This window comes from Hevea brasiliensis, chromosome 8 (genome assembly GCF_030052815.1).
Source record: "Hevea brasiliensis isolate MT/VB/25A 57/8 chromosome 8, ASM3005281v1, whole genome shotgun sequence".
In the NCBI taxonomy this organism is placed as follows: domain Eukaryota; kingdom Viridiplantae; phylum Streptophyta; class Magnoliopsida; order Malpighiales; family Euphorbiaceae; genus Hevea; species Hevea brasiliensis.
The window spans coordinates 19,095,986-19,119,442 of NC_079500.1; the positions used below are offsets into that span (position 1 = coordinate 19,095,986).

General features: G+C 32.6%; 1 pseudogene; it reads right to left on the bottom strand.

The window, feature by feature from the left end:
• Positions 1–9,895: 9,895 nt before the first annotated feature.
• On the bottom strand, positions 9,896–20,340 carry LOC110634124 (pentatricopeptide repeat-containing protein At5g42310, chloroplastic-like; annotated as a pseudogene).
• Between the last annotated feature and the right edge of the window lie 3,117 nt (positions 20,341–23,457).

Here is a 23,457-nt window from a genome sequence, read left to right on the forward strand (position 1 = left end):
GAACTCCAAGTTTCCTTACTTATTTAGTATCGGGTTAGGAATAAAAAAAAATTTATAAAATATTAGTGGGCAGTTAAAAAATTATAAATCCTTTTGCAATAGCTTGATAGTATTATTAAGGACCGCAGGGCAAAATATTAGAATTTTTAGAGATAGTTTGGTTGAGATTGGCAAAATGCTAGTTTTAAAGGTTATAATTGAATTATTGTGTTGTTTGAGGTTTGTTTAATTTGGTGGGCCAAGGAGGGGCCATGTGATGTTGTTGAGGTGTGTGGTTGAGATTTATGGTTTTAAAAGTGTGTTTTGAGCTCCTTCGCAGATTGGGTAGGTCCTAAGCATAAGGGAGACTCTATTGGATTTATAGCACAAGTTAGGATGTCTATTGACTCTTTTGAGTTGTTTATGCTAAATTGGTAATGTAATTGTTTAGGTGAGCAGGGACAGTATTTCTTTTTCACCCAGTCGTTGCAGTGACATCTAGTCAAGTTGTGAGTAGATATTGGTTTTAATTATAATTTCAATATTATTATATACTCAAGCATGTCCATGCATCACTTATAAATATATCTATATAGATCATTACTATGCAAGCTTTTTGCTGCATATTTATATGATGAGATTATTGTGATGATTGTTTGATAGTGATTTGGAGCACTGTGCGTGCGGTGTGGTGATATTGGATATGGGCAGAACGGGTAGACGCAATTGGAGCTTGACTCACTGGGACCCGATCCTATTGTGGATAAGCGGGTGTAGGCATGGCTCGAGTTAATCTCGCTGGCCCCCACATTTAGATTTTTAAGAGAAAGTCTGACTTGAGATGTACTCGCTGGCAGAAGTTGGATTTAAGAGAGTTGTATAGGGGATCAGCTCCCATATATGTATTTGTTTGAAATCATGTATATGTGGGTGTGTGAGTGCTCCAAATTACCTTTCTGTTTGTTATGTTGTGACATGTATGAATTCTATGAAGATGTTGTATTCCATCCTTTAGGATGCACTAGTTTTAGTTAGTTATAGAAATTGTATCTAAAATCAATATCTTACTCTTTAAGTCGAACACTCACTCCTGTTCACCTTATTTTTTCAGGATGCAGGAGGTCCTTTATTGAGTTTTAACCTACTCCCCTCCTTCGCAAGTCAATTAGTAATATCTATTATATTTTGTATAATTTAAATAAATTTTAGAACTCTGCATGTGTTAGGAATGTTTTACTTGGTTGGGACTATAATATATTGTCAAATTGGATTTATAAGCATATTAAGTGCATGTATGTGTGTGTGATTGGATTGGATGAGAAAGCTGAACTCCCATTTGATTATATGATGTGATGAGCACTTGAAGGGTAAGTTGAACTCCCAAATTTGGTATATTTTGTTATTATATTTCGGGTGAGTCATAAACTCCCTATTGAGTAGTCCGATGTATGGCTGGACTCCATCCGATTGTTTTCTTGAAATATAAGTACAGTAATGGGTCTAAAGGATTAGGTTAAGGAGCAGCTAGGCTTACTATGGGCCTTAGGAGCTTTAAGCCGGCTCAAGTCCTAGTGTCGGTCTAGCCCATAAGTTGAGTTATGACAAAGTTAGTATCAGAGCTTAGGCTCTAGATTCATGAGAAATAGTACATTAGGGAATATAAAAGGAGTCTTATTAGGGGGTCACATGCGAAGTATAGAATCCTATTTCATCTTCTTCTATAATTCCTTGTTTCTAAACTCTACGTTAATCCTTTAGTAATATAAGAGTACTTTAGTTTAGTGTATTAATTTTCATGGAGCACATAGTGATGTGAATTAGAACTAATAGACGTATTGAGGTCTGCTATGGGGATACGTACTCCAAGAAGTTCTTTATTTTTGACAGTATAGGGCTAGGTGGCATGCCTATCTAGCATAAGGCATGAGTACAAAAAGGTGAGTTAAGACAGTGTAGCTACCCTAGATGGGGGTGAGGGTATTAGTACTGTTAGACGTCAATAGATAGCCTAGTCAAAGTAAGTTTGTGATATCAGTGGATTTAAGAGAGATAAGAGGTTGGGAAACCTGGTCTATTGGGACGTCTCTAGTAACTATACAATATTCTCGATGTTTGTGATGTAAACTGCTGATTATAGTACCGACATGGGATTATTGTGTAGAGTTATGTGCTTCCCCATGGTGCACCAGGATGAGTATGTTTACAAATGGCCTCTGCTTTAGTACAGTTATGCAAGAACAGGGTTCTATTACTACAAAAGAGTTTGGGAATCCTAGTTAGGGATTTCAAACCTAGAGCTAAAATATCAAAAGGTCACCGCTATAAGGTAGCTAGAGTCAGTGACTTGGTTACCCTAGCATGAGCTTCAGTTACATCAGGAGTTACTATAAGACTAGAGATTTTAGTATACTTATAAATTAAAAATAACACCTATAGGGTGAAGCAATCTGGCCTCCGATATGGGGTCTTAGGTAGTTATGGCATTGTAATGGACCTTTTGCCTAAAGTTTAGTGAAAACAATATCTCCTTTGTGCAGCAGCAAGGTATTACTGCTAGTCCTTTCATGAGGAACAAAAGGGTATTACTGTTAGGGGTAAGCTACAGAATAGTGTCCCAAATGAGATTGTAAAGTGTGGTAGAGAATCGTTGGCTTAGGTACCTTAGAGAGGGTATAACTTCCACTATAGAAATCATAGGTAATCAAATCATGATGGACATAAAGCCTTTGAATTTGGTGATGGGCTTGGGTAATCAGTGTTAAGTTTTGGCAAATTGAGTGAAAATGGGAAAATAGTATCCTTATAGATCTTTTCGTCAAGGTAGTAGAGGGTAGTATATAGTCTAATGGATAGGAACAAAGATTGCACAGTGAATGTGCGACTGCTAATCCTTGGGTTGTTCCTCATCTTCTTATTGCTTAAGATAAGAATATACTTTATGTAAAGGAAAGGATAAAGACAGAAGTTAGCATAAATAAATCACATAATATTTACATATTTAGAAAAAGTGCAGAAGGGAAAGATAAAATAGTTGGATCAAATGCAGAAGGAGAGATAACCTAAATACCAGTAGAAGTATTAGCTAGAGTGGTTAAAGGATAAATTCTAAGTAACATCAAGGTGTTGATGACTTAATAGAGACAATAAAGAATATAAGTTCTGACAAGACCGTTGAGTCAAGAAAGATAGTAGAGCTAAAGAATAAAATAGTCAAAGTAAGACTAGGAAGAGTAGAGTCAAGATATAGAAAAGGCAAATGTGGTTCTAGGGAAGGTAAATAAGGTAATCAAAAGGTAAATATAGAGAGCTTAGAAAAGGATGATGCTAAGGAAAACATTGTCAAGGTATAAAAATCAAGAAGTGTAGAATTGAGAGCAAGTCGTAGTTGGTGCAGTGTTAGAAGTCACAACATGGAGCTCAAAGCTATAGAATCTGGAATAAGCTTTGTCTGTTTTCTGTCCCAATGATGGAATGAAGGGCAATGGGATAGGGACTTTCTAAATTATTAATACTATAAAGAAACATGAATGAAAATAAGTGACAGAATGACATTAGGAGATAGAGTAGGAAGAGATATGTATGAGTGGTAGTCACAAGTCACTAAGAAGTACAAGGATAAGAGTTATGGCAGTAAGTATGACTGGAATCAGTTCTGGAATAGTCTGTTAGTGAGAGGTACCTTCTACAATACAATAAGATATAGGAATGCAAAAGAGCCAAAGTAGACATAAAAGGTAAAAATGGAGTAGAAGTAGAGATAATAAATCTTAAGATGATATGTCGAGCAATCGATAGTACAACAAAAAGGATTGTCGCAATTGATATTTTATAGAAAGAGATGATGAAATTTCAAGAAGAAGACCAAGAGACATGGGTTGAACATTATTCTACAGACAACAGCGTGTTGTTAACTATAGGAGGAGATTTCTCTTCCTCTTCAAGTTTAACTCGTGCTTTTGGCTCTAGAAGACTACCTAAGCAAGGGAAATTGAGTTGAGGTGACCCAGTATTTAAAAAATTTATAGGCTTTAGCCCGTATACATTCTCCTTAAAGGGAAATGATGGTAAGTGTGTACCTAATATTAAGTATGAAAGGACAATCATAGTAGTGACAAGAGTTAAAACGAGTTAGATGTCAGGGCTTGCAATCCTTCTGAACTATAAGCTGGAGGAATTATTATTTATGAATGAGTTTCAGTGAATGAAATTACTACTGATGGGTAAAGTTGAGGTTGAAGTTTGGAAAGCTGTAAGCAGTTGATGACTATATCAAGGAGAATGAACTAAGCATGTCACACCCTACCCCTCTGTAAGGCATAACATGATCCCGTAGTATACCTAATGAATTACCAACTCCGTCTACTGATAACCCATTAAGTACACTACAAGGGATTTTAAAAACTTTTCTTACTTCTTTTACAGTGGTGAGCACTATTTACAGGTGTTAAAGACTTTGGTGAACTGAAGTGAAACAACTAACTCATTTGGTTTATTTGGAATTTCTGTAAAATTTTGGCAGAGTGCCATCTGTATTTTGGACAAAAAAGTTCTTGTAAAACTCAGAAAAGACACTTCAATAATTTTCCAAATCTCAACTCCAATACATTTCTCAACACAACAATTTATCAACTCAATTCCATAGAAATTTTTCAAAGTCTGAGATAAGGAAATATAATACAATTTTCACAAGTCAAATAACTCATAATTAATTTACAACTTCAAGGTACAATTTGAATTTACAACTGCTCAAAACCAAAAACAAAATATACATACAAAGGTCATACATTACAAGACAAAATGCAAAATATTGGTATACTCATTATACTGTAATCCTCATTTGGATGTATATGCAAATTTAGTCATCGCCTCTCTCTCTACTGCGACAAAGAATAAAGCTATCATTGAGACAATGTCTCGCAGTGCACAACATTAACCAAATACAACTTTAAATCACAATTCATAAACCATATAAATAGTGGATACGTAAAACCATAGTTAAATTCAAGACAATGAATGTCATAAGGAATTTAAACTCCAATTCACAAATTATCAAAATTCATAATAACACAATTTAGTCAAATAGTTTAAGAATACCGTATTGCCAATTCATACACAATTTGATCAAATTACTGAATAACACAGTGTTGCCGATCAATATCACAATTTGATCAAATAACTGAATAATATTGTTTTGTAAATCAATAACACAATTCGATCAAATAATCAATAATATCGCTTTTGCAAATCAATAACACAATTCGATCAAATAATCGAATAATATTGTTTTGTAAATCAATAACACAATTCGATCAAATAACTGAATAATATCGTTTTGCAAATCAATAACACAATTCGATCAAATAACTGAATAATATCGTTTTGCAAATCAATAACACAATTCGATCAAATAACTGAATAATATCGTTTTGCAAATCAATAACACAATTCGATCAAATAACTGAAGAATACCGTGTTGCCAATCAATATCACAATTCGATCAAATAACTGCAGAATACAGTGTTGCCAATCAATATCACAATTTAAGCCATGACACAATTTTTTTCGTACATGCCGTGTTGTACACCACGACAAGACATACTCACCCCAATAATCAAAATCAATGAGGGAGGAAGCTAGCTGAATAATGAGTACTCATCCACACTCACCTCAGACTGGGAAGTCAAGAGGGAGGAACATAATCATACTCACCCCAGACTGATAAGTCAAAGAGGGAGGAATAATCACACTCACCCCATTAATGGAGGAGGAACATAGTATCAGTGTCATGCCAATTGTGAGTCAAAACAATTCCAAACATTTTATTCAAATGATCCGTAAGAATCCAATAAATTTCCAAAGTTATAATTTCATTCACAAAATGGCAACACAATTCGTAATTCACTTCAATTTCCACAAAAACCACTTACAGTGCTTTTCAATCAATAAGTATCCATCAATGTCATTCAAACAATTTCTCACAGTTTCAAATCATTTACAATGCTTTTCAAGCAATAAATATTCATTCAAATACATTTCCACAATTTAAAACAATAATATACAAATAGTCAATATTTATTTCAATTGAAAATAATTCAAAAGAAATAGTTGTTGTGCACAAACCTCTGATATTTGTCTCCTGGTCCTGACTCAGTATTTCTTTCCCTTTTGCTGAGTCCTTGTTAACTGAGAAACACAATTTGAAGTGTTTCAGTGCTAAATTATATTGTTTCTGACGATAATGTTCGATAAGTAATTCACTGAAAGCGATTATCTGCTTAATCACCTAATATACTGACCCTCGATGCGTTTTAGGTAAATTAGGTTTTAGTGCCATTAATATGTCACACTCGATAGGGTTTTAGGTTTGGTACGTTTTGCCAGACTCGTTTCCTTGTTTAGTGCATTTTAATGCAACTTGCTGGATTCCGGGATACTGGTTTGACCTAGCCGGACGGCCTAGTTCCCTCGGTTTTCGGGTTTCAGTCAAAACTACAAACTTGTAGATCTAGGTCTTATTGCACGCGGGGCAAAATTTCAGGTCAATCCGAGTTAAGTAGACCAAGTTATGGTCATTATACTATTGCTGGTCAAATGGTACCAATTTAGGTCAATTTTAGGTCAATTTGGTCAACTTTGGTTCGGCCAGTTTTTGGACCCGAACTTGTGCAAGTTGTTTGACTTGCTTATGGTCATTTCTGGGCTTTGGTGTCTTCATAAGACTTGTAGGTATGGGTCTTAACTATTCATGGTTAAAATTTCAGGTCAATTGGACCTGTTTTGAGTGAGTTATGGCCTAAACACTCACTGCTGCCCAATTGGTCATTTTTCAGGTCCTAATTGCACCTAATCCGAATTGGTCATTTTCTTAGGTCACCTTGCAAGCAGAATTTTGGTATGTTTTCTCAATGAAAGTTGGCACATTTTGTGCCTAGTTTCACCTCCAATTGGTCTCATACCAATTGAGGTTACACATTTAAAGTTATAGGTCTATTTGCACACTGCCCTCTATATGTCTTTCAAACCCCAATTCAAACACACATTTAACTTGCTCTACTTTAAATCCCCATACCTAATTCTGATTTTATACCATTCCATATTCATTTATCACTTCTTACTATGGTCAATTTGGACAGAATACAAACATTCTCAATACATCAAATACAACCCTAAACCACAAAGTCCAAATTTAGCAATATATGTACATAAATACACCTAATCATTACATATAATCTCCACTACTAATTTACATATACATTCATCAATTCTTCTATGTCAACATTCTGCCAACACTTCCATCAATACATACAATTATTCAAGGGTTCCCAAGCTGCCGAAAACCTTCTTCAACACCACATTGCCCTACAATTCATCAATTTTCATCCAAGTGCCAAAATCACCATATAAACATGAAGTAATTCACTAGGTTATTAAATCATCATGATCAACACCATTTCTCATCAATTATATGCACAAATATCTCATAAAAAACGTGACTCCATGGCTGTCCAAAATGAAAACAACAATAACTCTTCAAACTCAAAATTTTCCTTCACAAAACCAACACCCATAACATGCACACAAAACTTAACAAAGCTATCTTCAAAATTATGAACTTACCTTATGCTTGGAGCTTGTTAAACCTTGCTTAAACTTCTCAAATTTAGTATCAAACTCTTCCTTGTGATGAGTAGACAAAGTTTCATGAAGGAACCTAAGAGATTGGAGTTGAAAATGGAGAGTTAAGAGAGCTTGCATGAAAAATGGCCATGGTGGTTTCCATTTTCTTCAATTCGGCAACTTTGAATCCAAATGAGGAAGATGAAGTTTCTGTTGGTTTAGTGGAAGTATAGCTGCCCCTCTTTGTTTTATTTTATTCCCTTAGTGGTCCACTCATTTAAATTATATCATAAAATAAGTTTAAATGTGTTATTTACACATTTTTCACCTCACTTTTGGCTATTTGTATTAGATACCCCTCTTTTAATTTTTCATTTCATTTTCTAAGTGTAATATTATTTATTTTTAATGGACATTTAGGTCAAAAGACACTTCGGGATGTCAAATGACCATAATGCCCCTGTTCGGGTTGCATTCCCGATTTTTCGGTAATACTGGGTTTTGTCTGTTTTTCGATTTCTCACTTTTCTTTGTACTAATTATTTAAATTTTCTTTGATCTTTCTAATGATATTTATTCTTCAATAAGGTTCTATTTAAGTCCTAAAAATGTTTTCCAGGGTTCCCCGCAGTCCAGGGCTAGTCAACGGTACACGCCGTGACTTCCCGGTGCGGTCACCCATCGCTAGGTTTCCCGGCTCGCTTAACTTGGTTACATTTCTTTGCTATTATTTTTCCTTTGTTTTTCTTGTATTTCCTTTTCTTGTATTTCATTATTTTATGTCTCCTCACTCATATCGAAGTGTAGCTCTAGCCATCCTAGTTGTCCGGGCCACACTGGTCACCGGAACAGCAGAATGCACTACCAAACATAGGGGTGTTACAAAGCATATGGACTCGGATTTATTCAAAATCCTACTTTAGGACTTAAATGGCATTGCAGTCCTTACCCATTGAAAATTCCATTATATTTATATCATTAGTGTTTTTATCTTGTTTTCATTTTCTACTTCAAAGGTAGAGTGCTTTCTTCTTTGTTAATGATAAATTATCCAAAGAACTGAAGCAAATATTAATATCTTCCTAAAATATAGGTTCTTTTATTAGATTCTGTTTTAATTTTTTTCTCAATGAAGATGTTTGTGGAACTATGTTATAATTATGCTATTCATTTTGTTTAATAATGATGTTTCATGATATATTCCAGGCAGTGAACCAATTATGTAGTCATTTTGAGGCCTATAGGGATATACCAAAAATTACAGAGCTCAGAGAGAAGTTTAAAATATTGATACATGCATTTTACATAGTCATTTAGGTCTAATTTTATGGCCATTTTATTTAATTTTTAGTCACTTTTAGCCAATTTTATTAGTTATTTAGATATTTTTTCATGATTATCAATTTTTGGATTAATTTATAATTTTACTTTGTTTTGTAGGAAAAATGGTATTTTTGAGGGACTAAAAAAGAAATTTTGCCAATGAGGAGTGATTTCTACAGCCAAAGATGTCAAAAATAAGTTTTAAAGTTGAAGTATGCATTGGCCAAATTGCGCATAACTTGCCGCATAAGTTGTGCAGTTCTGCACAGGGAGAAGAAGCAAATTTCCAAACCTGCCGAAATCTGAATAAGTTACCGCATAACTTATGCAGATTCATGCCCTGCTTATGCAACTTCACAGAAAACTGCATAACTTATGCAGTCTCGCACCCTGCTTATGCAGCTTCACACAGAGGGCCTAGAAACCTGCCAAAAATTGCATAAGGGACTGCATAACCTATTATTTGCTTTTCGACCATTATCTTGGGCCCAGACATCCTGATATATATAAGAATTTCCTCTCGTCTACCCAATAAGGCAAAAATAGACCAGAAAAGTAAGTACATACGCTAATGAAAAGAGCGATCAAGCACACAAGAAAGTCTAGGTAGGGTCATCCAGCGACCACTTAAATTTAGGGAAAGGATTTTTTTCTGTCGGTGTTATATTAACAAAGGTAGAATCTTAAATTCTGCTTCATGATCACTCGTTAAGGGCAGCAACTTCTTTGCCTCCGCATATTAGCTCCCCAGCTTGTGCTCCCCATATCTCTGTAATTGCTCATCCTTATTAGCTCTGTAAGCTGCGACTGCCATCTCTGTTCCCAATCATCTGTGTCATCAAATCCTTGTTCATAAAAAAGTGGTAAATCAAGATGAGAAACAAAACAAAAAAACCAACTTATCAAGACATGTGAATGCAAGTGATGATACATTGTTTTGTACATATACTTCAAAAAAATAATGCTCTTAAGGAACTTATTGGCCCTGTTTAATTTTTCTTCCCTTTTTCACAGCAAGTGTGGTATATGTGACAATATTATGCAAAAAACCCTAACTCCGCATATTCTCCATCAATTTTTTTCACATCGTCCTATCTCTGCTGCTTCCCGAATGAATTAATCATAATGTTAAATGTTGTAGTACGTGGTCAGTAACTTTTTTCAATAATTTACTCAAACAACTCATGGGCTCTATCATGTCGCCCTGCCTTGCAATGACAGCCTATAAGTGTATTCCATGTAACTGTGTCAGGATGTATCCCCTCGGACATCATCCTATCAAAGGTAGCCATTGCATGATCAAGGCAATCAAAATTGCCAAAAGTATCAATCATGACATTGTAAAAATGCCTATCAGGGCGCACCCCACTGTTTTTCATTTCCCTTAAAACCTGAAAGGATTTCTGCCACTCTCCTTTATCCGGATAATTAGCTAAAATTCTACTGAAAACATATGAATTAAGCATCACATTGCTCGCTTCCATTTCCTTCAACACAATTCTCGCCCTTTCCCATCTTCCTGCATTGCCATAAGCATCGATTAGCAGACTATAAGTGTGTTCATCTGGTGAAATCCCACTCCTCTCCGTCTCCGAAACAATAAATTCCGCATCTTTCAGTGAACCAGCTTTCACATACCCTTTAAGAAGTGCATTATAAGCTCTAGTCCTGGGTTTCAATCCGTTGTCATTCATTTCTTCAAAAATGGCCTCAGCTTCCACAGCCCTACCCGATTCTCCAAGGCCGATATAACTGCCACAAGAGTCGCCGTTCTGGGGCTCAATCCACTGCCTTGAACCATGCCTAGAAATTCCATTGCCCGGCTAAGATCACCAGCCTTTGCAAAGCCTATAATTACATCATTGGAGAGCTGAACGTCAAGCTCAAGCTTATCACACTGGATTTCATTATAAAGCTTTTGCAGAATCATTAAATCGATTCTGTCAGATCGCCTAAGAGACTGAATTATCAAGCTAAATTGACGAAATCCAGCGGGTAACCATCCTGGCGCATTCTAGAAATCAAAGTGAGTGCCTTTTCAAGATCGTTGCTGCGGGCACAGGCATTGATTAATGCATTGTGGGTTAAAGGAGACAATGTCTGCCTCTGAGAGAGCCAAAACGCCTCGGACAACTTATCCGAGCGGCCAAGCGCGTGAATGAGAATCGAATAGAGCAGCTCATAGGAGAAACAGAGATTTCTGGAGCCATGAAACAACAGAGTGCGCTAAGTCGATGGAAGAGGAAGAAGAACAAAGAGATTTAAGGAGAGAGAGCCAGAGTGAACCAGGTACTGCCCTGTACGACTTAGCGAGCTGGAACTCTGTTGCATCTAGTGAAGTCGGTGAGGCGGAGTCCGAATCAGCGGCGCTTGCAGAAGACGATATTCGGTTGGATAAGAAGTTAGGAAGTGGAGTGAAGTCTTAGCGGCGGCTCTGGAGGGGAGAATATCGTCGATGTCACTTTGATCACTATCAAGTCGTTTCGAATAAGAGAAAGACGAATTCTCAAAATTAGTGGGAGCGGTTAGTGCGGTGTGAATGTGGTGGCTAAGAGTGGCGGTGGGGAGACAAGGTGGTGGCGGAGGAGGAGGATTGGAAAAGTAGTATGAATTGAAGGAAAGCGATTCGGGGAAGGCGGTGGAATAAGTAGCATTTTAAATAGGAGAGAGGAAAGCGAGCTAGCAATGGTGAAGCACCGGAGGAGGCTTGGTTTATCAACGGACGAAAAAGACACGTGAAGTGTAGATTTTTTCCACGTTTTGCTGGCCTGCACGGCGTCGCGCGGGATTAGGAATTGTTAAATGACGACGTTAAGAGGTAAAAGAGTTAAAAATGTGCCGGAAACGGTGAAGACCATTCGCCGTCCACGTTCCTCATGGCTTTAATTTTGGACGACACTTCGTTCGATATAACTCTATATAATGTATTGAATAGATTTTTATTATTTATTAATTTAAATATATCTATATATATAACTCTATATATAATGTAAATTAAAAATTAAAGTTTTTAAAAAAAAGTATATATAGTAAATATATTGATGTTAAATTATATAATTTAAAAATATATTGTTATAATTATATATCATATATTAATTTTATTTTTTAATATAACTCTAAATATTTATATATTTATATAATTAAATAAGGTTAAAAAATAAGAAAAAAATTAAAATATTTATGCCAATTATCAATTTTAGTAAAAACATTTAATTGTATCAACTTAATCATTAACCGATCCAAATGTTTCTAATTTTAATAATAAATTTAATTAAAAATAACTAACTCATCCATTGATTAAAATAATTTAAAATTTTTCATTTGTTATCAATTTTAGCCACTCCTTTTAGTTTTTATTAATATATTCAATAATCTTAGAATGTTTATTAATTTTAACAAACTTGATGTTTATTAAAAAAATAATAAATGAATAATATAACTAATATTATTATTTGAATTTTTTTTTCTCTCTTTCTTTCTACTTATATTTTTAATTCACATATTTTTCATTCAATTTAAGGCTAAAAAAAGAAAAATAAAATATTTAAAAATAAAATATGAACAAATAATAAAATCAAAATAAATATAATTATAATTTTTAAAACGATAGATAAATTAATTAAAATAATATTTTTTATCAATTTAAGAACAATTGCTAGAATTGATATAAAAATAAAAGATTGACTAATATTAATAATATATGTAAATATTTAAATTATTTTGTAACACCCCAAATTTTTAAATTTATTATTTTGTGAGTAATATTAATATTTTATTTTATTTAAATTTTAGGAAATTATTTGAAATTTTTTTTGGATTTTAGAAATCGGGTTTGATTTCTCGAAAATATAAAATTTTGATGATTTTTAAAAATTAATTTAAAGACCACGTGGCAAAACTAAAAATATATTTCGAGTCTACGAATTTTTTTGAGTTTTCTAGAATTTTTTTGAATTTTTTGGGTCTCGTTTTCTGTCCCAAGGCAGAGTAAAAATTCAAAATTTTGTATCCTGAATCTGACTGACCGAATCAAACCTAATCGAATCGGACCAATCGAATCTTCTTCTTCTTCTTCCCTTCCCCACGTTTTCTTTTCTTCTTCTTCCCTTCCCCGCGCGTCCCGACCTCACTTCCTCTCTCTCCCGTTTTTTCTCTCCTCCTCATGCCGCGCCGCCGCCTCCCCAGCCTCCCCACCTCGCCGACGCGTCGCCCCAGCCTTCCCCCACCACCGGCCGGCCTTCCAGGAGGCCGAAAACGACACGCGAAGAGGCGCAATGCGCAGTGCGCCGTTTCGATTTCCCGGCCGAAATCCGGCCGATCCGGCCACCAATTGGGCCGGGTCATATGTCAAACACCATCTACACCTCGAAAGCTTTCCATAGACACCAAGAACACCAAAATCTATTGAGTGGTTTGCCCAATTTTTATCCGGAAAGTTTTAACCCATTTCGACTTTTGGGGTAGATTTCTCGTAAACCGTGAATCCCACGAAAAAACCGAGAGTACCAGAGTGCTCCACTCGTCGAGAGCTTCGCGGCAATATAAATTTCAAAATTTTTCGACACAGTTTTTCGGTGGGTCCCATGAAACTTCGTAGTATTTTTCCGAGCATTAAATGAGCTTAGAAAATTTCGTAAAAATTTTATACTAACCCCCGTGTTGTGAGCTTCGTGTAGGTACCTTCAATTTGCAGAAATTCGACGGTTGCCCGGGTCTGTGAAATTCCTGCCAGACAGACCGGCTATCGAAAAAGTCTTGGAATTTGATCAAGATTTTGACTACCCCACCGTTTTCAGACATCCCGAGCGCGTCCTCGGAGTCGGAATCGATATAGGTAAACCCAAACCTTGCTTTTTCGCAATTTTCTAGTGCTTGAATTGGATTAAAAATCCATAAAATATTTGTGGTAGCTCAGAAAATTATGATTCTTTTTGCAATAGCTTAGTAATATTGCTAAGGATCACGGGGCAAAGTTTTAGAATTTTTAGAGCTTATTTGGGTAGTTTTTGCAAAAAGGGTCAATTATAAGGACTAAACTGTAATTTTACATATTGTGATTGATGACTGTTTGGATGGGCCCAGGAGGGGCTGTGTGATGTGATTGAGTTGTGGATATATGGTTTGTGGATATAGAAGTGTGTTTTAAGCCTTTTTGCAAGTTGGATAGGTCCTAGGTATAGGGGAGACTCTGCCGGATTTTCAACATGACTTAGAATATATTTGGTCTTTTCTTGGTTTGTATTGAGTCAATTGTATTAAATAATTATAATAAAATTGTTAGGTGAGCCGGGACAGCCTTCCCCCTTCGCCCAGCCACCACAGTGACTTCGGTTGAGACTGTGAGTAAAATATTAATTTTAATTGTAATTTCGATATTATTATATGTTCAAGCATGCCCATGCATCACTTATATGTATATATTTATGTAGTTAAACTCTAGGCACGTTTTATGTTGCATTCACAACTCTTAAAGTGCCATGGATATTGTTGTGGTAATTTGAAGCAGTGTGCGTGAGTTGGCGTGCGTGTGATGTGGTGTTGGCTATGTACAGAACGGGTAGACACGGCTTGAGATCTTCGCTGGGACCGGGTCCTTCGGGCTAGACACGGTTTGAGTTCTTCGCTGGGACCCCGATTTGGTTTATTAAGCGAAAGTCCGACTTGAGTTCTTCACTGGCACAGGTTGGATTAAGAGGGCTATATAGGAGATCAACTCCCATATATGTATTGTTTGACATTATCGGGTGTGTGAGTGCTCCAAATTACCTTTTTGATGTGAACATTGCATCTCACTCTACAGGGTGCATTAGCTTTAGATAGCTATAGGGATTATGGTTAAAATTAATATTTTACTCTCTGAGTTGAACACTCACTCCTGTTCATTATTTTTCCAGGCTACAGGAGGATTATTATTGTGGTTAACCTGCTTTTCTTCTTCGCAGGTCATTTATTTATGTTTGTGTAATTCTGTTAACTCCTAGAATTTTCGCATGTATTAGAAATATTTATTTGATTTGTGTCTATAATATAATTTGCCATGTTGTACCTGTAAACTTATTATATGCATGTATGTTGGACTGGATGAGGGAGCTGAGCTCCCATTTGACTTTATGTTATTATGAGTATGTGGAGGGTGAGCTGAGCTCCCTAATTGATTATATATTGTGTTTACAGGTTGGGTGAGTCAAAAACTCCCCGTTAAAAGGTCTATTTTATGACCGAATTCTGTCCGGTTGAATTCTTGAAATTGGGCCCAAAGGGGCCTTAGAGTTTGGTCGAAGAATAGTTAGGTTTACTACGGGCCTCGAGGGCTTTAGGCTGGCCCAGGTCCTAGTGCCGGTCCGGCCCATAGGTTGGATCGTGACATTTTTGTCAGTTAAGTAATCCAGTTAGACTGATTGTTAAAATTTAAACTAATACCAAAGTTTAAGATTAAATTAACAAAATTAAAAAGTTTGACTAAAATTAAAAAATTTATAAATGTTTTGATTTTTTTTAATCATTTTAGCTATTAAATAATAATGTAAAACATATAAATAGATAAAAATTTGAAATGAATAAGTATTTAAATTTGATATTATGATTTTTTAATATATTTTAATGATAAATTAAAATTTATTTTTATTTTAAACAATTAATTATTTAAATAAAGTCTAAATAATTTTTATGAATAGTATTTTTTAAAAAATTTTAATATGTTTATAAATTGTAATATTTTATTGATGTAAAGAATAAAATTAATTTGAAAATAGGACTAATTAATAAAAAAATTCTCAGCAGTTTTTTTAATTTTTTTTTAATTTTATTTGATTTTATTAAAATTGTAAAATTATTGTTAATTTTATTCTTTTTACCTAAATTAGTCTAAATTGATGCAATTATAACAATTTTGTTAAAATTTCAATGAAAATTATTTTTAATTTATTATATTGAACAATAATTTGAGAATATAAAATTATTTATTTTTATTTTTAATAGAAATGAAATAAGTAAAATTCGTCTTTATATAAAAATAAATTTTAAGTTTGATTAAAACTATATTTTTAATAATATAAATAATTGAAAAAATGCTATAAATTATGACTAATAATGTAGTTAATCTACTTAAATTTGATTAAAAATTAAAATTCTTAATTTTAATATGTAGTTAACACTAAAATTTTATTTAATTATATATATATATATATATATATATATTAATCTTATTAAAATAATTAATAATTTTAATGAATTAATAATGCTTATAGGATTATAATTATAGAATTACTATATTAAGAATTATAATAATTTTTTAGTATAAGTAAAATTATTATTATTAAAATAATATTAAATTTTTAATTTATATTAATTATAGTAATATTAAAAAATGAAATTATTAGGTATTTTATAATAAATATTTTGTCGCTAAAAGTTATTAGTGATAATATAGAATATTATAGAATTAACATAACAAAGAATTTATTGATAAATTTTCTATCGCTAAAAGATTAGTGACGATAATGTGTGAAAGATATTAATTATGAAAATTATTAGTGCTAAATAGTATAAGCGACAAAGTTATATAAATTAGCTAGCATGTAATTATCTATAATATGCATTTTATGTGTTTGTAAATAATAGATAGATTAGTAATATTTAATATTTTTTATTTATTAATTTTTTATTATAGTTAAATTTTTCGTACAAAAATTTATATTTTATTGAAGTTAAATAAAAGGAGGATTAAAAATTTTAAATTTATATGAACTCTGAAATAAAGAATTTTTGATTTATATACATTTTAAAATTAATCTAAATAATAAGATATAATTATAATTAATTTTAAAAATGAAGGGTAATTTGAGCAAAACTAATGTTCCCCCTCCCTTCATATATTTATATGTAATATAAGATTTTAGGTTAATTATATTTTTTATTTTTCACTTATTAACTTCTTATTTTAATTAGTTACTTCTTATAAAATTTTATATTTAAAAAGTAGGACTAAAAATTTTAAATTTATATGACCTCTAAAATTAAGAATTTTAAAATTATACAAATATTGAAATTAATTTAAATGATAAAAATATAATTATAATTAATTTTAAGGACAAATTATATTTTTGGCACAGGTAATGTTCCCCTTCCCATATTTATATATAATATAGATCATGTGAAAGTATAAATAAACTTATTTTTTGGGATGTTAATAATAATAATTTAAATCTTCAATTTTAATTGAAAAATCTGCTATATCTCTATATTTTTATTTGAATCCATTAAATTCTTCATCTTTAATGTATGTAAGAATTACACTATTTCAAAATTATAAAAATAAAATTTCCTAAATATTTCTCAAATAAAGCAAGTAGAGACTTATTGTAGTAAAATAATAATTTTGAAAAATTATTAAGCACATGAAAAAGAAATAAGATTTTTAAATGTCCAAATTATAGAATAAAATTAATTAAGTTTATTAATAAAATGAATTAAAATCGTTAAAATCCCAAAATCTTATTCTAATCAATTGAATAAATAGGTCAAAATCACTAAAATTAAAATTATACAAATAATTTTAATTTAAGAAAATAAATATTTTTTAATTAGATATGTTTAATTTAATATTATTGCAATGAAATCATTAATTTTCTATGTAGGATGTGAAAGTAAAGATAATTTTTAATGATTTTTTTTTATTTATAATAAAATATTTTAATTAAAATTTGTTTTATGAATTTCAATATATTTTTTTTAAATATTACGTATTAGAATAATTATTGTTTTAAAAAATTTATATTATACTATTACAAAAAAAATTATAATATATTTTTGGTGAGCCACCGATTAAGTCAAGTTCTACCACTTATTATCATTGGGTTAACTTAATCGATTGCTAATAATCTATATTTAATATATTGATTTGATATTAATTAAATATGTTAGATGAAATTATTGATATTCAAATAGCTTTTTTTTTTTTTTTTTATCATTTTAAGAAAACATACATACCAAGCTCTAATAATTAGCTGTTGGGTTGTTCTTTTTCTATTATATCCTGACCATTCTAATGCAGATGACATGACACTACCAGCTACTATTATTTAGGGGGCGTAGTTATTAAATTCAAACCGAAGAAGCCGATTAAATTGGTGAATCAACTTTCAAATCGGTTTGAGTTTGTAGTTAAATTAGATAGTAAAGTTATTAAGTATGATCTGATTGATCCGACAATTAAACCGGTAAACTAGTGTAACCCGATTGATTCAGTCGGTTCAATTATACAATAAAATCTTTTTTTTTTAGTATAAGTATAGAGAATTAAATTTAAAATCTTATAAAAAATCTTTAAAATAAAAATTAATTGAGTTAATTTGGTAGTTATTTTTTATTTTAATATATTTATTTTTAAGATATGCTTAATATTTTATGAATATTAAAATGGGAATTACACATTATATTACTTAATATTTTTATATAAAATTTAAAAATATCATTAAAATTTATTAAATATAATTTAATGAATGTTAAGGTTTTATTTTAAATAATAAAAAATTTAATTAATTAATTATTTTTTATTTTATATTTTAGATGTTATATTTAATTAATTTTTATATATTTAATTAATTTTTAATAACTCATTAATTGAACCATTAATCCACTGATTAAATCATTAATCTATCCACTAAATTTCTTCGCCGAGTTAACCCCCGGATGGGTTTAATAACATTGATTGTGGGTAATATGACATCATGGGTAAATTTTAACAATCGTCCTTAAACTTATATAGTTGTAACACTACTGTCCTTCAATTTTAAAATGTAATATAAAATCTCATCAACTTTTAAAATTTACACAGTAAAATCCATATAACCTCCAATTACCGATTTTTCAATTAAATATTGACCTAACCAGTTTTAGCGTAATGTTTATATATCATTTCTCTTTACTCTCTCAAGCTATGTGTAAACTGAATCATTCTACTCTCTGTAGAGAAAATACTTAATTGAATCCTTCTACTCTCTGTAGAAAAAATATTTTTTTTTATATTTAGAGAGAATAATTTTATACTTTGCATAAGAAAAGAAAGAAAAATACTGACTAAGTAACACACTGAATATGTAAAATTTAAAAATTGAGTAGATTTTATGTTACATTTTAAAGTTAAAATATTATAATATTATAACTATATAAGTTCAGAAACAGTTATTAAAATTTACTGTTAGATATCTTATCCCCATATATTATTGGCATATATATAAAAAGTTTTTAATATTAAAATATAATTCCAATTCTGTGGGCTTTCTATCTATCCCAATGGTCACTACTTATTACGGCATGTTTGGCATTACGATGAACTCTCGTTAAGAGAAATATTTTTAAATATATTAATTAAAAATATTAAAAAATAATTTAAAATTAAATTTAATAACAAAATAATTTTTTAAAATTATATTTTTCAATAATATTTCAAATTACTTAATTTTTTGAAAAATAAGTTTAAACTTATTGCAAACGTACATTACATATCATCACAGTCATCCATCATTAAAAAAAAAAAAAAAAAAACTTATCTCTTTTCTTCTTCATTTTTCTTCTTCTTATTATTTCCATCCCTTACAATGAATCTCAACCCTTGAAAATGGGTATGCCTGTGGTCCCAGAAATCTACCAAGACAAGTTGAAACCAGATCGGTTGTGTGTGAAACATATATATGATTTTTCATTATGAATAGATTGTTAAAGTCATTTTCCCATTTTATCTCTATTTTTTTTATTTTTTTTTTCATTTTATATTCATTGATTTTTTTTTTAAATTTTTGATAAGAAATGCAATATAATTGTTTTGAATATGAATAATATGTTTTAAATAAAGCAAAAAATCAAGACAAAAAATCTTATATATATCTATTAGTTTACTTGCTTGTTGAATTAGCATTAATATTACCTATTTGTAACTGCAAGTATTGAAATAGTATTTCTTGCAATGAAAATTATAAAGAGCCTACTGATAGAAATAAATCCTTGTAACTGTTATTCTTTATCTTATCCATGTACCAACTGTAGATAACTATTGTATAGATAGATTTTATCTTTGTAACAAACTTATCTTGTATCTCTATTTATACCTACTTTCAATACAATGAATACTTACTGGTGCACATATTTTTTACATGGTGTCAGAGCTATATTAGTTTAATAGCATCATGACATTGTAGTGCAAAACTCGTCTTCTTCCTCTGATCAAAATTCTTTATCTCTACCCAATGCATCTCACTTTCTCACCATCAAACTTTCTTCCAATAACTCCCTTCTCTGGCATGCTCAATTCATGCCATTATTATATAGTTATAATCTTGCTAGTCACATCTCCTCTACATCCTCACCACCTGCTTTAACTTCAGCCAATGGGACACCAAATCCTGAATCAATTAGTTTTATCATGGCTTTTTTGTTCCATTTCTGAAAATTTGCTCCCATAAATTGTGGGTTTGAAAACTGCTAAAGAAGCATGGATTAAATTAGAGACCATTTTTTCCTCTGGCACAACGATGCAAATTCAGCAGCTTCGCAAACAACTTAAGCATCTATCCAAAGGCGCCGACTCCATTGAAGTGTATATGAAGCGTGCAAAATCCATTTTTGATCAGCTCTCTGCTTTACAATCACCTATCAGTGAAGATGCTCTTGTGAATGATATCTTGGAAGGTCTTGGTACTGATTATCGACCTTTTGTTCGAGCTTTGGAAGCTCATAATTCACCTATAAGCTATGATGATTTATTTGCTCTACTTCTGAGTGAAGAAGCTCAGCTGCAGATGGACAAGCTCTCTATTGATATCTCTGTTCCTCCAACTGCACAGGTGGCTACGAAATTCAACAATCCGAAATCTTCAAACTCCTCTTCTTGCTCTACTCGGGGTGGACGTGGTAGGGGTCGTGGCTATTCTTCTCTATATAATTATCACTATTCCTAGTTTTCTTCGAAACATCTTATTTGTCACAACTGTAATTGGCAAGGGCACGTAGCTCGTCAATGTCCATCTCCAAGACACACTCTTCTCATTCTACCACTCATTGTCGTCCAACTAGTAATTTTACCACAACAGGAAATAATACTTCTCAATCCTGGATAATTGATTCTGGTGTAAATTATCATGTTACTGCTGATCGAGAGTACATCATTCATTCCTCTCCTTATCAAGGCTCTGAAGAAGTTATAATTGGCAATGGTAATGCCCTTCCAATTACTCATGCGGGTTCTTCTCATTTGTCTTCTGTTCATGCTCAGTTTTTTTGTTAAAGATATTCTATGCTCTCCTTTTAATAACCGTAACTTATTATTTGTTCATTCTTTCATTGGTCAGAATAATGTTTCAATTGAATTTTTCCCTCATACGTTTGTTGTTAAGGATATCCCCACAAGGCAGATTCTTCATCTAGGCCCGAGTAAAGATGGTCTCTATCAAATCTCTCAAGCCAACCATGTCTCCTGTTGTTAAATGTTGCATCCTTTAGTACTTGGCATGCAAGGCTTGGGCATGCCAACACTCGAACTGTCCAACAAGTGCTTAGTCAAAATAAATTGTTAGTTAATAAAATTGACACTGCTTCTTGTCATGCTTGTCAAATTAGCAAAGCTCGTAAGCTTCCTTTTTATTCTTCTGATTAAAGAGTTATTGCAAACTTTTAGAACTTGTTTATTCTGATGTTTGGGGACCTTCTCCTCTGCTTCTTTTGTCAATGATTTTAAATAATAAGTCATTTTTTTCAATATTTTAGTAAATATTGTTGGATTTATTTCATTAAAAATAAATTTGGTGTCCTTAACATATTCAACAAATTCAGACATGTTAAAAAATATTTAGATTTACCAATAAAATATTTTCAGGCTGATTGGGGTGGTGAATACTAGACTCTTACTAAATATTTGGTTGAAAATGGTATTACTCAGTGAGTTTCTTATCCTCATATTCTTGAATAAAATGAGTGTGCCAAGAGAAAACATCGACATATTGTCGAAACAGGGAGAGCACTTTTTCATCATGCTTCTATCCCTATAAAATACTAGACTTATGCCTTTGACCCTGCAGTTTGCATAATTAACAGGCTGCCTTTTTCACATCATACTACTGTCTCTCCTTTTGAATTACTATTTCAAAGTAAGCCTCAATATGATGAATTAAAAATATTCGGTTGCTTGTGCTGTCCTTGGTTACGTCCATATGCCGCAAATAAATTATCTCCCCGATCCAAAGCATGTATTTTTCTTGGATACAATAAACTTCATAAAAGGGTTTATTTTTCTTGATTATGTTACTGGCAAATCTTATATTTCACGGCATGTTACCTTTTTTGAACAGGTGTTCCCTTTATCAGTTAACAATGATACTCGCACCAGGAACAATTCAAAGGACCAAAATGTTATTATCCTACCACCTCCACCAACTCATCTCAGGCAACCCAGACTGCCAACACGTCATACCCCACCACATCATATCTTCCTAGCATTCTAGGCCCGTGTCCTACTCCCAACTTGCCACAACATCAAATGTCCCATCCACCTATTTCGTCCATATCTCATCCACCTCACAGTCCATCATTTTCATGTCCACCAAATTCGTCTCCTCCTTCAAGTACACCACGTGAGTCTATTTCTACAACGCTTCAATCTTCTTCTCCTCCAGTACCACCCCATCCTAATCCAACCACAGCTTCCTCATCACCAATTGACTTACTTTGCTGCCCACCATCTAATCACTCAAACCTTATACCCTTATCTACTCAACAGCCTTCATTGTTCACTGCTAGAACTCACCCGATGGTCAATAGGTTCTCTTAAACCTAAACTCTTCATCGCCACTCGTGCTCTTCCACCCATTCCATCATGTTATTCTAAAACGGCCCTGGATGCAAATTGGAGGAAAGCTATGAATGAAGAAATATCAGCACTTCTTATGATTGGAATGTGGGAGTTAGTGCCTCGGAGTCAAGCCCAAAATGTAATTGAATGTCATTGGGTTTACAGAATAAAGCAAAAACAGGATGGCTCTCTTGACCGCTATAAGGCTCGTCTAGTGGCCAAAGGATTCCACCAACGTTCGGGAGTTACTTTTGCAGAGACTTTCTCCCTTATTGTTAAACCAACCACAATTCGCATCCTTCTTTCTCTTGCAGTCAGTTATGATCAGCCCATTCAACAAATTGACATTTCCAATGCCTTTTGGCATGGTGATTTGCATGATGATGTTTATATGGAGCAACCTCTAGGCTTTCTTGATCCAGACCGAAGCACTCATGTATGTAAACTCAAGCGATCTTTGTATGGACTCAAACAGGCACCGCGTTAATGGTACTCCAAGCTCAAGCATGCCTTACTTGCTCTGCTTTTCAAAACTAACAACTCTGACTCATCTTTGTTCATTTATAAAAATGGTGCCTCAAAAATTTATTGCTTAGTTTATGTAGATGATATCCTATTCACCAGCAACAATGCGGCCTTTATTCATCAAACCATTCAATCTCTCAAACAATCTTTCATGATTCGGGAGTTTGGGCCAT